Raw genomic sequence first — 14,668 nt, forward strand, 5'->3', positions numbered from 1 at the left:
TACTGGCAAAATCAATATTTCTTGAGAATGTACTGCTATTAGTTTGTTGGGTCTCTAATGACAGTTCGGAGGAGGGGTCTTGGCAAATATCTCTTGTTTTCACTTGTCCCACATCCTCTCTCCATCCTGGTCCCAGAACTTTGAAGTCCCTTGTGGGAACCTACCCTCTCCATGTGCAGTCTCAAGAGAATTGTTAATCAAGTGCCATGGTTCCTGGCAGAGTGCAAATGATTCAAACTCAGTCATGCAGACTCCCTTTGTGAATGTGAGAGGAACAGCATTGAAACACGGTATTGGTCCAGATTCAGCCCGTGGCTGTATCCTTTCCAGACTCTCTTCATTTCCTGCTTTTCTAGATCCCTGGGACAGCTCTGGCTCATTTCATCAGATTACTTTCCATTTCTATGAGGTAACCCAAATTCTTTCAGCAAAATGCCTCCTTTCTTAAAGTACCCAGAATTAGTTTGTGTTACTGGCATTCTAAGAAACATAATCGATAGGCTTTTCAAATGTACATGTGATTATTAAATAGGAAAGATTGTTTCCATCCATAGCCTTTGATTCACAGATGGTCACCTGATCCAAAACTTTCCAATTTAGATTATCAGACCACCTGATTAACTGCAATTTAAAACTCATATTTTGTCCATTGCCTTCTCTTAGTCACTTCCATTTCTTCATGCATTGCCTCTGTAATGTAAATTCTATACTTATACTACATTTACAGATAATACCCTACTTCAAATAGTTTGACTTATAAATGTAAACAATTGAAAGTCTAAAGACCTTACTTCTAGTACAGCAGTCAATAAGTTACACGAGCTATTCAATATTTTATTATAAAACAGGTCTGTGATAAATGATTTTTTCCAACTCTAGGTTAGTATGAGTGTTTCTGAGCCCATTCAGGTAGACTATTCTAAACTATATGTTCAGTAGGTTAGGCATATTAGGGATTACTTCTGACTTGTGATGTTTTCAGTTTATAATGATTTATTGGCACATAATCCCATTATATGTCCAGGAAGACCTGTATTTCTGTCTTCATCTACAAATAATATCCTTTTAAAAAACCACTTTTATTTTTCACTGAATGAGATTTTCTCAATTTATATCATGCTCTAAAAGCAAATTAAGCAATTTTATAAAGAATGTTCTCTAAGTTAAAGCTTTGATATACTAAATATTGCAGTCATAGGATGAATGATTATTTCACAATAAAAGGTCCATAGTTTACCACTTGGTAACATACATACCAACATGTCTATGAGCCATCACTTTGCCTAGTTTCACTATTTTATTCAAATAGCAATTAATTTACTGTGAACAATTTATTACAACTACACACCACATAAAAATACTGAATCTTTCTCTTTAAATCACGCCATTAAATGAAAGCTCATGTTAGTATTTTATAAGTGAAGGTTAATTTGAATATAATTTATTATTAGAATATAAGTATGATTTACATATATACATATACTGATTGTAAATTTTAAATGTACAATCAAAGGTAGGTAAAAACCAACAGGCTTTCTCAATGACTTAAAAGTTATTTTCTTTTGCATGTAAATGCTGATCAAGCATAATTTATTTCCTGAATAGTATTTAAATTTGTTTGCCAATGGGCTATTTCCCTAAGACTGTCTTGAAATAAAAATACTCTTAAGTCTTATTATAACGGAGGGTTGAGGTGGAGAATCTATACTTGCAGCTCCTTCCTGCTACTTTCTTTAACAGAGCATCACATTTCTGCCATCTATTATTCTACACCTGTCTTCAATGACTGCATCATCTTCTTCATGTTTTCTGTGGGAACTTTTGAAAAGTTCTGTGGGAACTTTTGAAACTCCTACAAGCTAAAACCACTCCATTGTCACATTTGATTCAACCTACCCTTATATTTCCCAGTCTTGAACAAGTATTTTACTATTTCCACTCTCACTTGCTTCCATCTCAGGCTAGTTTTTAAGTTTAGCCATGTTATTGATATTTTACATCTCTTTCTCTTCAACTTTTTCACCCTAAATATTAGTTTATAAAAAATGAAACCTATTTTTTGCTGGTCACTATATTAAATATTCTTGGTATATGTTTTGGATATAAAAGCAAATAAATAGTTATTTACTGTTTTATTGCCAGAAAAAGAATCCAGACAAACGTAAGCAAAAAATAAAAAAAAAAAACATACTATAGTTGGAAAATTTTATGTTATTTATAAATCTATACTAAGGGGCCATTGATGAAGCATGAATTTTACAAAAATAGCCAGATCACAACATGTTAAATAAAAGGAATGGTGTAATCTCATTTGGATTCTTCAAAAGCCACTTTACAGGGAAAGATTTGAGGAGGAAAGCTCAGAAACAAATTGGCCACTTAGGGGCTATTCTGATATTTTTGGAAAGAGATAACAAAAGCCTATAGACTCTAGGAGCAAAACTCAGAAAAAGGAAACATGATAAAAAAATTCATGAACAGAATGGAAAAGACTGGATAATCAGTAGAGATTATGGGTATTAAAATAAAGAAGGAATTCAAATTGACTCTCAATTTTCCAATTGGTTACTCAAATGAATAGTAATTCAGAAAGGTAGTAAATACAAAAGAAGTATCACTATTTTTAAGCATGTGAGACTTCCAAGGATCTCTGTTTCCTGGGATTCCAGATCTATTAATTACCTGTATCTGAATGTGTACAAGATAGAGTGATTCACTATTTCTGTCTTTGCTTTTTTTTTTTAATTAAAAAACAAGGCAAAAAATGATTTGTATGGTACTGTTATTATATAAATGACAGAAGAACTGGTTGGCTTAGAACAACAGAAATTTACTGTATTCTTAGTTCTAAAGTCCAGATGACTAAAATCAGTGTGTCAGAAAGGTTGAACTTCTCCAGAACCTCAAAGGTAATTTTTGGTTTTTGCCCTTTCCAGCTCTGGTGACACCAAGGGACTGCTAAATTGTTCCACCACGCCGATCTTCTCATAAAGAACGGCAGTGGGATTAGGGTTCTTCCAGTAAACTGAGATGATTTGAGATCCTTAATTTAATTACATCTTCAAAGACTGTTTTTCCAATTATGTTCACAAGTACCACAGGTTAAGATTTGAATATATATGTCTGGAGGTTATCATTTAATTTACTACAAGCAACACTTCCCAGATTGGGTTGTAGAGGAATATGGTTTTAGTGGTGTCTGCTTATTTTTGCTCTTTCTTCGAGTATTGGTCTGGGAAAAGGTAGTTTTCAGACAGAGGCCCTTCCTCACTGCCTCTGAAAGTAGACCACTTTGTCCTGGCTGAGCTTTGGAAAGATGGTGCCTTCAGCTGTTTAACTGTAACATCATGACCCTAGAGCAGCAGCATCAGCAAAGCTGGGCCTGGAGTCATCACCCACAGAAACTGTAATAATACATAAACACTCTTTTTTTTTTTTTTTTAGATTTATTTATTTATTCGTACAGACCTGGGGTACAGGCCAGAGATGCGGAGGATGAGAGGATTCACCAGAGACAGAGTGGGGAGCAGAACAGGCAGATCGACGAAGTACACTGCTGAGGGGAGCAGCGGGTGAGTCAGGAGAGGTCTGCATCGCCATGTGGTCACCTCCGGGGCAGGCGGGAATCGAACTCATGCGGATGTGGCTTTAGTTTCTCAGTGCAGTGCTTTAACCCGCTGCGCCACCAGGGAGGGCCATAAACACTCTTTTTAGCTACTAAGCTTTAGAATGGTTTATCAAACAGCAATAAAAAATTAATTAAACAGCCCTAGAAAACAGACATGTCTAGGTTGGGTCAGCATTAACTATGATAAACCATGCAAATAAATTTAATTTTGCAATTAAGAAATATTTATGGTGTATGCTCTATTAAACATTGTGGTCAGTTTATTTAGATGTAACTTTGTATCTGTAGTGATGAATGATGACACAGTTCTAATCTTAGAACTGAATCTTAGAGTTTCAGATGATATACAAGACCATGCAAATGTATGTCAGAGGAATGGAAATGGTGTTAAGATATATTGCTAACAGGACAAGAATCTGATCCAGATTCCAAAAGTCAGAACAGAATTCCTTGGAGAAGTCAAATTTTGAACTCCCATAAACTAACCTACTTAGAATTATACTCTCTTTCCTTTCAACATTGCATGATTTAGGTCACCTCTAAGTATTAGGCTTTTCCTGTCCATTCTATTAAGACTTCCTAAAATAAATTTATCTGAGCTCTTCAAGCAAGGGACACATATCTACTTTGAAATTGCTGGAAAGGCTAAAGCTGGGTCATACATACAATGGTTATGAATCAAACTGTGTATCAGTTCTTTATCTCACAAGATGTTCTTATTCTCATTATACTTGTATTTTCACTTTAAGGAAGCCCAATCACTTTTCCTCAATGAGTCTTCAATTATATAAGGAATTGCAATGATATTTTTTAAAAAACACTGACTATTCTAGCAAACAATAAAAAGAGGCAGAAATTTTTCAGTGTTCAACATCAAAAACTAAAATCCGACTTTTGCTGTATTTTTCCTATTTTGGTTAAAATACAGCAAGCACTACCATCTTGCCTGAAAGACCTTTCTCTTAATCTCCTGTCAAATCTCCTCTCTCCACACAGTATTTTCTTATTTATACCACTCTCACCTTAGAAAGTTGCCACTCCTACTTTGCATTTTTGCAAACTTTAAAGACATTGCTTTTGACTAATCTTGATCAGGCTCCATGTTTTTGGGAAACCTCAGCATTGCAACATAATTAGTTACAAACTAGCCTTTCTTTGACTACCATTCAATTGTTACACTACCATGATGTTATGCATGTTTTATCCACAATATTATAAATTCTTCAGGGATAGGGGTCACATTTTTTCTACAGTTCCTAGCTTAGTGCCTAGCAAATAGTAAGAGCTTACTAATGCTAATGAAAATGAAAGAAAATGCCTACAATTATTCTCCTGTGCTTTGGAATTTCTTTCTCTTTAATTTGACATAAACACCACTACTGATTAAAGTCTTAAAAGTACAACTTAGATCACTTTCTACACTTAAAATTGTCCCTCACTACCTAATAATGAAATCAAATGTTTAAGTATAGGAATCCAATCATAGAACGAAGTTCTAATTGCTCTGCTATATTACCCTGTCATTCAAAATCCTGAATATTGATTGTGCCTTCTAAATTGTACGCCTTTGTTCCAACCTGGCCATTCATTTAAAACCATTTGTGTTTATTCATTTAATAACTGACACTCTGAAAACACTAATTCATATCCTCAAATAGAACAAAAACAGATTTGTTATAAAATTAATAAAGAAATTAACAAAACACATTAAAAATCATTCCAGTTTTGTTTAAAGGGAATAATCAATAAAACAAAAATAAAACGATATAAACAAAATGATAACATAAGTCATTTTTACAAAACCGGCTAATTTGTGGTTTTAATTTGTCTCACCTTTACATATTTATCATTGTTTATAATAAAATTATTTTTTCAGTATTTGAGACAAAATAAAACATCTTTATAGTTTCAAAAAAATTTTTAGTGGTGATAAACATATAAACACTATTCTTACCTGGGTGTGTGCAAATATAGTTGAAATAATATGCAGACACTTGACTTTAGACAGTTTCGATCATACAGCTGCCATCCAAATTCTTCTTCTATCACTTTCAATCATATGTACAGCAGAGAAACACATTAACTAAAAATAAAATCACAATTGACTTAGTAGAATTAATAATAACATTTTTATATTTTTTATTTAAAAGTTACAATATGTATTATAAAATTTTAATTGCTTAATTATGTCTTGTGAAAGTTCAAGAAAGTGACCTAATAATAGGAAAACAATGCAACTTTTTTAAAAGATAAAATAACAGCTTGCTAAAGGGAAAATTGAAACCTTGCTAAATACAAAGTTAAATATTTTAAAACTTCTAGGTATGTTACTATAAAAAGAGTGATGGTTGGTTGGTAATATACCCTGTTCTTGCTGGGGCTGTCTTACAATTAAGTCTCAACCCTCTCCTTCATGTTTTAGCCCAAACTAACCAAAGCACACATCCTGACCATGATTAAGCAGGTGAAAACAGAATGCAAGAAAGCACTGGTCTATTGTAATGTCCATTCCACTTTTATTTCTATGGAGAGGAATTTAAATCGGTTATATACTTCTGTTCATTCTGATGCTGTAACTAGAACACAGACAGCACTTGGTTAAAATTTTATACATTTCTTTATTCCAACAGGCAAAAGAAAAAGTCATTCCGGAGCAACAACACAAATTATGTTTTCCCTAATTCACTTATTTCAAATATACCTTTGACATAAATTCAAATAGTAGCAGAAAAATCCACAGAACATTCAGAGTGTGTTAGAAAATATCCATGGTGTATCATCTCTTCTAGCCAAGACAGTAAAAAGATAGTTCTGCAGATAAAATCATGAAAATATATCTAACCTTTCATTCTATTTCCCTCCACAACTTTAATACAAGCCACTGGTAGCCAGACCTATATCTTTAGCTTGTTCAAATGGTAATTTTCCTACTTGTAAAATATTTGTATTGGAAAAAAACCACTAGAGATAACATAAGTTATAATTTTTAACCAGACTTAAAAAAGCCACATTCAAAATATTATAGCAAAATAAATGTGTTTTCCTTAAAATAGCTAATTCCATTTAACATACCCACAGCTTTTATTTCTCCTCATATTGATTGAAATCCAGGCTTACTGTAAGAAATACGTTTCAAGCTAGACTATTTTATGCAATGAGACAGAATAAAGAAGCATAAAAAAAATCCACATCAAAAACAAGAATGAACTTGTGCCTATTTTTTTTTTTTTTTTACCCAGGAAAATCACGGATACTTTGAAATGAACCTATTCCGTGTGTGATATGATTAAATTTGTTCCTATAAAGAGCATTTTAAATATTCTTACAAAAAATGAGATGAAACCAATTTAAAATTTTATAATATAAAAATTGATTTCCATTTCAAATGATTCTTAAAATTTTAGTGTGAAGATAATACTCAACTTTATACTTTTTTGCCACCATTTATTACATATAACATATGAAATATGAAGCGGTATATAAAATTAAATTACTCCATCTGATATGATTAAAGCTGCTCATTTAGAGAACATCTTACATATTCCTGTAAAATATGAGGCATGTTTATGTGTGCTCATTTGAATGTAATTTTCAATTTTATAAAATAAATCTTACCTGATTTCTACTTCAAATGATTCTTAAAATTTTAGTGTGGACATAATACACTTAATTATTCAGTTTTACTACCATTCATTATCTATATCAAATGAAATTTGAAGATCTATATGAAATTAGATGAAGCCAACCATTTCTTTACTAAAACCTTCATTTTTCACAACAGTATTAGTTTAAGAAATGTTAGTACCATTACAATATGACTAGGTGCTTCAGTTTATTAATGACATATATATACCATATATTAAATATATAGTCAGCTAGAAGGTAGCCCTACTTTTTATCAAATGAAATAGAAGCCACTACATTTACTTTTTTTTTTTAAACTAGCTCCAAGAATTTAGCAATATTCAATCTAATTTTCAAAATGTTGTGGGGGGAAATTTCCTGCATATTTGCTCTTTTATCTTAATAGTTTGATTACTGCCATTTACGTATCTTATACAGTGCAAGACACCTTTGAAAAAGCACAAATGCCTTAAGGAGTTTCGACACATCACCTTTCTGGACACATCAATCCTAGAACACCAGGATCATGAACTCCACACAATACATGAGGATAATGGAGTCTCAGAAAATGGGGACTTGAACAGTTACAAATAACTGGAAGCACTAAAACTCAAACTCAAGTCAGACTGCTGCTGGCAGCTGTTCCCCTGAAACACATGCTTATGGTTTAGCTAACTACAGGAAAGAAAGATGAGCATGGACTAGAATGAGCTAAAGAGGTTGATCTTCAAAAAATGAAGGATGGAGATATTACTACAAAAATTAAAAATTTAATCATTAAGTTATAATTACTTTAAATTCAACTTATGTGATTAAACCACAGGGAACACTCTTTTTATCAACCTTCAGTTATCTTTCGTTGGGATTTACTCTTCTTTTGAAAAGGTTCTGCTTCAGATACATGCCTGGGTGAGAACTCACTGTTCCCACCTGGGGCTGCCCTGTAACAGTAACAGGAATAAAGAACATACCATCTTCATCCTTCAAAGAGCAGACATACCTTCAAAGAATGGCATCTATAATTTGAAAATAGGATGTTTATGGGGGGATATGTCATAAGAAGTTTTAAGGCAAAGTAAGGCGATAGCATGAAGATTCCGCAATGTCATACTAAGAAATTTGGATTTTACCTCAAAAGTAACAGGAATATGATAAACATGAACAAAAAAGGAATATAATAATAACAGGCCATGAAGGTGGCATGATAAAATATATGCTTTAGAAAATGCTTTAGAAAATCATGCAGCAAATGTGGCTCTAAAGAAACCATGAGAAAGAAGGTAAGACCAGCAAAATGTATCTTAGAAGTTAGTGTATATTTGTTAAATGATAATGTAAAAATACAGTAGACCCAGAGCATTCACATTTTTAAGGTGGAAAACTGTAATCATACTTTGGATATAATTTATGTAGAGCCAGAATACCCTGGATCAGGGCGTACTTACTCTCACAGATGTCAACTATGCCAAGAACTCTCAGCACCTGATAATGTTCTTTTGCATTCTAAGTTCTCTACTGCAGCTTTTGGTATGAAAAAGGAAAAACAATGATAGTAGATGAGACCTGGCAAACTATTTCAGAATTAATGACAATTTTCAATTTACCTATTTAAAAACAAATTCAATCTAGTTTTTTCCTCTACACTTGGCATGAAACTTTTAGAAGCACTCTGAGCTGTCACCAGCAGGAAATTTTCCTAATTAGAAGAGTAAGGAGAATAATTATCAAGTCATTCACTCTTTCTGCAGAAATCAGTAGAAAGCTCATGTCAGTTTCTGTGAAACGTTCAGTTATATTTTTCAGCAAAAATGGGTTAACATAAAGCCTTTGTTCTTTTTTTGACATTTACATTTCTTCACAAACTCTAACCTCTCCCATAGTAAGGGTATTTTATGGAAAACACAGTCCAGGCATTGAGATAAAAAGTAGTGCCCATTAGGCAAAAATTAAAAATTGACTTGAGTTAATGAATGATGTATGGCAGAGTGAATGTCATACAAAGATAGAAAAACTTTTAATGCAAAGGAATTTGTAAAAAAAAAATAAAATTGGCTGGGGAAAAGTGTAGGAATACCAACAATGTCTAACAGGGGGAAGGAGGCAGGAGAAAAGAAAGAATAAAAAGAGAGAAACACACGAGAAAAAACAAGAATGAGGGCTACAAGAGAAAGAGCCTTTTGCTCACAATTAGCAAATTAATTCCTGGATTTTTTTTCTGGGCCAAAGGTGACTTGTATATCCCAAAACATTGACCAGGAGTGCAGAAACCTGGAAAATCTTGGAGATCATGGTGGTCAATTCTCCTTCCCCACCTGGCTTCTCCACATGATAAAGGTGCAATCCACCAAAGAAAATTGACCTATTATATACATAGTGATAGGGAAATTTACAAATAAACAGTAACTAAACATCATGTGACCTCAGTGTATTCATTTCAATTTATTCCTTACTATTGCTTCCTAGAAGTAAAACTGGTAAAAACTATTTGATCTTTTTTAAGTATTTTAATACACATCTCCAAGTTTTACAAAAAAAAAGATACCAACACAGACTAGGAACAGATGATAATGCTACTTTCAAGTCTCCCTTACCAGAAATGACTTTTTACTAATTTTTTTCACAACTGGATTGCCAAAATGTGTTACTTCTTTTGAAATATATACTTCCATAAGTTGAGAAATAGATGTTGCTGATCCTTACATTACACCTTAGCTGTGAATTAATACAAAGGCATTAAGTTCATTCCAACAAGGAAAATCTGAACTGTTACACACAGTGGTAGGAAAGTCACTACTGAAGATGTCAAAGAATTTTATTTACTATTCATGTATGTTATTTAATTACTAATGTTTCATGTTAGAGGCTGTTTGATGAAGAAAATCAAGAAACTGAGGTTGGGGCCCTTCCTGATAGTACGGCACTATGAAGCTAGCCATAGCTGCTTCAGCACAAGTTTGATCCCTACCCAGGGAGGTGACCCACATGGCACAGTGTACTTCTCCTATCGTGCCCACTGCTTCCCTCAACAGTGTACTTTGTCAATCTTCATGTTCAGCTCCCCACTCTGTTTCTGATGAATCCTCTCACTGTCCCTGCACCACTGGCCTGTACCCCAGATAAATAAATCTTTAAAAAAAGAAACTCAAGTTGATTCTTAAATGAAAAAAAATGAGTCAGAAATCATTCATTAGTGTGTATTATATAAAAAGCCATTAGTCTAATATTTCAAGTCTTGTGGAGTTAATATACATACTAATATCCATGAAGTACATAATGAATTGAAAGGCAAATTTCAGTGCTATGTAATTCAGTGTTCTGATTTCCTACAGCTAAGGCAGGGGTGTTTAACTAATCCTTATCTATTTATTCTAAGTTAAATGCAGTATCATCATAATTGGATATAAGTAAGTGAAGTGATACAAATAATGTTCAGTAAAATTTGGAATACCTTCCATATTGATACAATTCAGAACACAAACGTGTAAATGTATTTATTCACCAAATTAATATTTTACAGAAGAGTAGTCACAGAGATACTATTATTCTAAGTATTTTATGTTTTGATTGGTTTTGTTTCAAAGTCTCTCTTGAGCAATCAAACATTTGCAGTCATTTATGGTGTTCTATACCCAACATTAGGATACTATTTTAAGCTGCTGCTCCTTAGAGCAATGGCATTTTCACATGACAGCATACATTTCACTCTTCATTTAATTGAAGGATGCCTACCTGCACTTTCCTGTCCTCACCTGTGTCTTACCACAAAAACAAACAACAGCAAAACACAGAGAGGTGCTTATTACTAGCACCCCAAGTTTCCTTTGCAGACCTACACCACATCCCTCCTTCCTGAGAACCATGTTTGGTTTAAGTGCCCCAATGCTAGTTCCCAGGCTGGGCAATGAGAGCACCAGGACTCTGATCACAAATTAGTGTTTCAGGACTGAAAATGGCATCTTATATTAGAACAAGGAATATCAAATCAGAATGTCTTTCTAAAACTATTGAGAAAAAAGTAATCCCTTTCTACTTGAGTTGACTAACTAGGCTTGAAAGCCTAGTGGTTATTTTATTTTCAGGGTTTCTGCCTTAAAATGAATCCAAATCAGTGGACAGAGAGCTATGAGTTTAAAAAAAAAAAAAAAAAAAAACAAAATCTAAGTGACTGGAATTCACCAGGCCTGAAGCTTCACTCTAGAGCTTTCAATTATGATAACCAACATAATATTCTTTTGCCTGAGTTATAATTTATTTTCTGTTAAGTGCAACCAAATAACTGCTCTTTCAACTATATTTTATTTACTAAGGTGAAATGTATATACTTTACTGAATTTACTGTGATTTTTCCTTAAATTAACTAACAGTAAAATAGCTAAAGTGATGGATATGGCTATAAAAAGTTTTCTACCAGTAAGTTATTCAGATAATCTTTTAGCATTCCAAAGATATCTATTGTTAGAAGCTACAAAAGGACACGGAAGATCAGAATTAGGAGAGCAATTTATAAACTTTAAAATGTTTGCATTTTTTTATAAAAAAATGATACAGCATTTCATCAAGTTTAGGCTTTAGTATTATACTAATCATTTTCACTTCTCTGCAAGACAATATAAACATGATTCGTTTAAACAACTGTAAGTAAGCAGATTAGGATAGATTTGAGAAACTTTATAAATTTGGTAGGCAATGCATAAGCAATTACTAATTAAAAAATAAACAACATGAATATTTTTTTCATTCCTGACAAATTAATGTTCTACATGAAAACAAAGAATTGATTGGCAGCTGAATATAATTACTTCAAATGAGTCTATTCTAATGAGCTATTCTTTACATTTTTGGATCTCTTCGCAAAGATATAGCTAAGTAAATATGTGCTTTACCAAATGGTCATAGAAATATCTGGGGACATTATCTAGGTTGACACTTAGAACATTTATTGCTTTTTGCTATCTGATAAGGATTTTGATATCTACACAGTATCTGAATGAGCTATCAAAACTAAAGACTTGAACTATCTGTGTTTATAATTGGAAAAATAAACTCAACTTTAAGTGATTTTTATAAGAGATTTGATGGGTATATCAGATTCCTGGCTGTACAATTTCACTTTAAAGATTGGGTATACAAAATATCATAAGGCACAGCAAAGTTTTCCCCAAATTATCAGCTATAAATAACAAAAGTTTAGCTTGCTGACATTTGTTTTTTGTTTTTTTTTTTCGGACATTCATTTTTTTTTTGTCATTCTTCCCTTAAAAAAAATGACCTTTTTAAAAAAAAAATTATTCAGGCATACAGAATTAGGGTATAGGTCCAAGGTGCAGGGGTGGTGAGAGAATTCACCAGAGACAAAATGGAAAGCAAACAGGCAGACTGACGAAGAGGGGAGCAGAGGGCAGGTCAGGAGAGGTCTGCAAGACATGGAGAGGGATGCAGATCGAACTCATGCTGAGTGACTTTAGCTTCTTAGTGCTGTGCTTGAACCTGCTGTGCCACCAGGGAGGGTCCCATTGTTTGTTTTTTTTTTTTTAAATAGATCCAGTATAACATGCTCTCTTAATATGCAATGCTCCCCAAAGATATCTGATCCTTCTCTAAAATTTTCTTGTTCATTTTTGCCACTCTCATTCAGACCTAAGGCCCATCTCAAACAGAATTCAATAAATTGTAATCATTGAAGAAAGGAGAATAAGTTTTGAGTCATTCCCTCAAGTCCAGTGGATAAAGTCTAATGTTATAAAATGAATATGTAAAATACTTACAATGAATAATAAGTATTATATTTACCCAAGCTATGAGCATTTTTCTATTCAAGCCTTCTCTATCATACATTTTCCTCATCTGAAAGGCATTATTGCTATCTTAACAAAATACCAGTCATGTTTCAGCTCTTCATCAGGTACACTATGGTAAATGAAGCAAAGAGGACTACAAAAATCTCAACTGAGACTATTTTACCCCCAAAGAAAGGTTTCAACTCCTATCATATAGTTTACTATAGTGCATATAGTATAAATATAGCAAGATTCTTTTCTGTTCAGATTTATCAGAATAGAAAAAAAAATGTGGAAATGTCAACACAATTAGAAGAAGTCTCTGATAATTAAATATTTTAAAGGAACTTAGGTAAAAATAACATTTAGAGCACCTGCAACTTAATGCTAATAACACTCTCTTGAGGGGTTATTTTCAAAGAATTTATATATGAAAGCACTTTTCAAAGTATAAAGAATTAAACAAATATGAGATCATGTCACTTGTCAGTAAGGATGCAGTACAGGAGAAGTGATGACTCGTGATGACAAGGTAAAATTTATAGCCAATTTTCTCATTTCCAACAAGTGATGTCAGTGTCCACTTGCATCAAACCTTTTGCAAAGTCTTTTCATGAGACTTCAACACAGCCATAAAAAAATACATCATGTAATTCCAAGTACGTCTAATTTCTAAGCTGTTAATATGTTAAAGAAGAAAATGGTCAAAGAGCAGTCTTTATAATGCTCTGGATCTATTATTAAGGGCCAAGTAGGAACCTCCCTGGTGGCCTAAGGATTAAGTCTCAGCACTGAGACTGTGACAGCCTGAGTTCAATCCCCTCTCCTCCTATCTCACTCGCCCTTCCCCTCAGCAGTATATTTCAGTCAATCCAACCTGCTCGGCTCTTCAGCCTGTCTCTGGTGAATCCTCCCACCTCCTACACTTCTGGCCCACACCCCAGTTCTATGCAAAAAGAAATTATCTTTTAAAAAATGGTGGGGGGAACACTAGTACTATTTCAGGGCACTGCTCGTGAAAATTCTTAATGAAATAAAAGGAGTAAGCCAGTCCTCTTTAGCAACCATGAAGACACTTAAAATCGAATCGATACAGTACAACTTCATTTAACAAAGCTAATGATGATGACACTACCAAGAGCACACACTATTTATGCTTTCCTGTAACCATTTACAGAGGAAAAAAAAAGAAGGGGGGATTGAAAGGATCAGAAAAACTCTTCTGAAACCACAGATTGAAGCAAAGATAAAACCACGCCCTCACTACCTGTTTGATGAGGGATTTCTCTCTCTCCAAATTATGACTGAAAAAATAGTTTACCATTTATCATAATTGTAAAGATGCTTGTTCCTTTTTCTTCCCGTTCTATTCATCCAGTGAACTTACTGAACATTCAGTGCTGTGTTCAAAGAGCTCAATAAAACACGCATATGGGGCCCTCCCTGGTGACACAGTGGGTTAAAACACAGCACTGAGAAGCAAAGCCACTTCAGTATGAGTTCGATCCCCACCCCAGAGGGTGACCCACATGGTGTGGCAGACCACTCCTGACCCGCCCACTGCTCCCCTCAGCAGTGTACTTCGTCACTCTGCCTGTTCTGCTCCCCACTCTGTCTCTAGTGAATCCTTTCACCACCC

At 33.7% G+C, this 14,668-nt stretch overlaps 1 protein-coding gene across 8 annotated transcripts in view; it reads right to left on the bottom strand.

Annotated features, from left to right (window-relative positions):
• The window catches only part of GULP1 (GULP, engulfment adaptor PTB domain containing 1), a 176,614-nt gene that overhangs the window by 101,958 nt on the left and 59,988 nt on the right, over window positions 1-14,668 (bottom strand). For 6 of the 8 annotated variants that reach the window (XM_012728179.1, XM_004674453.2, XM_012728178.1 and 3 more), the window contains exon 2: window positions 5,583-5,711. The exons of the other annotated variants lie outside the window; for them this stretch is intronic. The gene's annotated coding sequence lies outside the window, so the exon portion shown is untranslated. The remainder of the gene's footprint in view (window positions 1-5,582; window positions 5,712-14,668) is intronic. 8 annotated transcript variants of the gene reach the window in all.

Source organism: Condylura cristata, unplaced genomic scaffold, assembly GCF_000260355.1.
Source record: "Condylura cristata isolate star-nosed mole 26May11 unplaced genomic scaffold, ConCri1.0 scaffold00002, whole genome shotgun sequence".
NCBI classification, from domain to species: domain Eukaryota; kingdom Metazoa; phylum Chordata; class Mammalia; order Eulipotyphla; family Talpidae; genus Condylura; species Condylura cristata.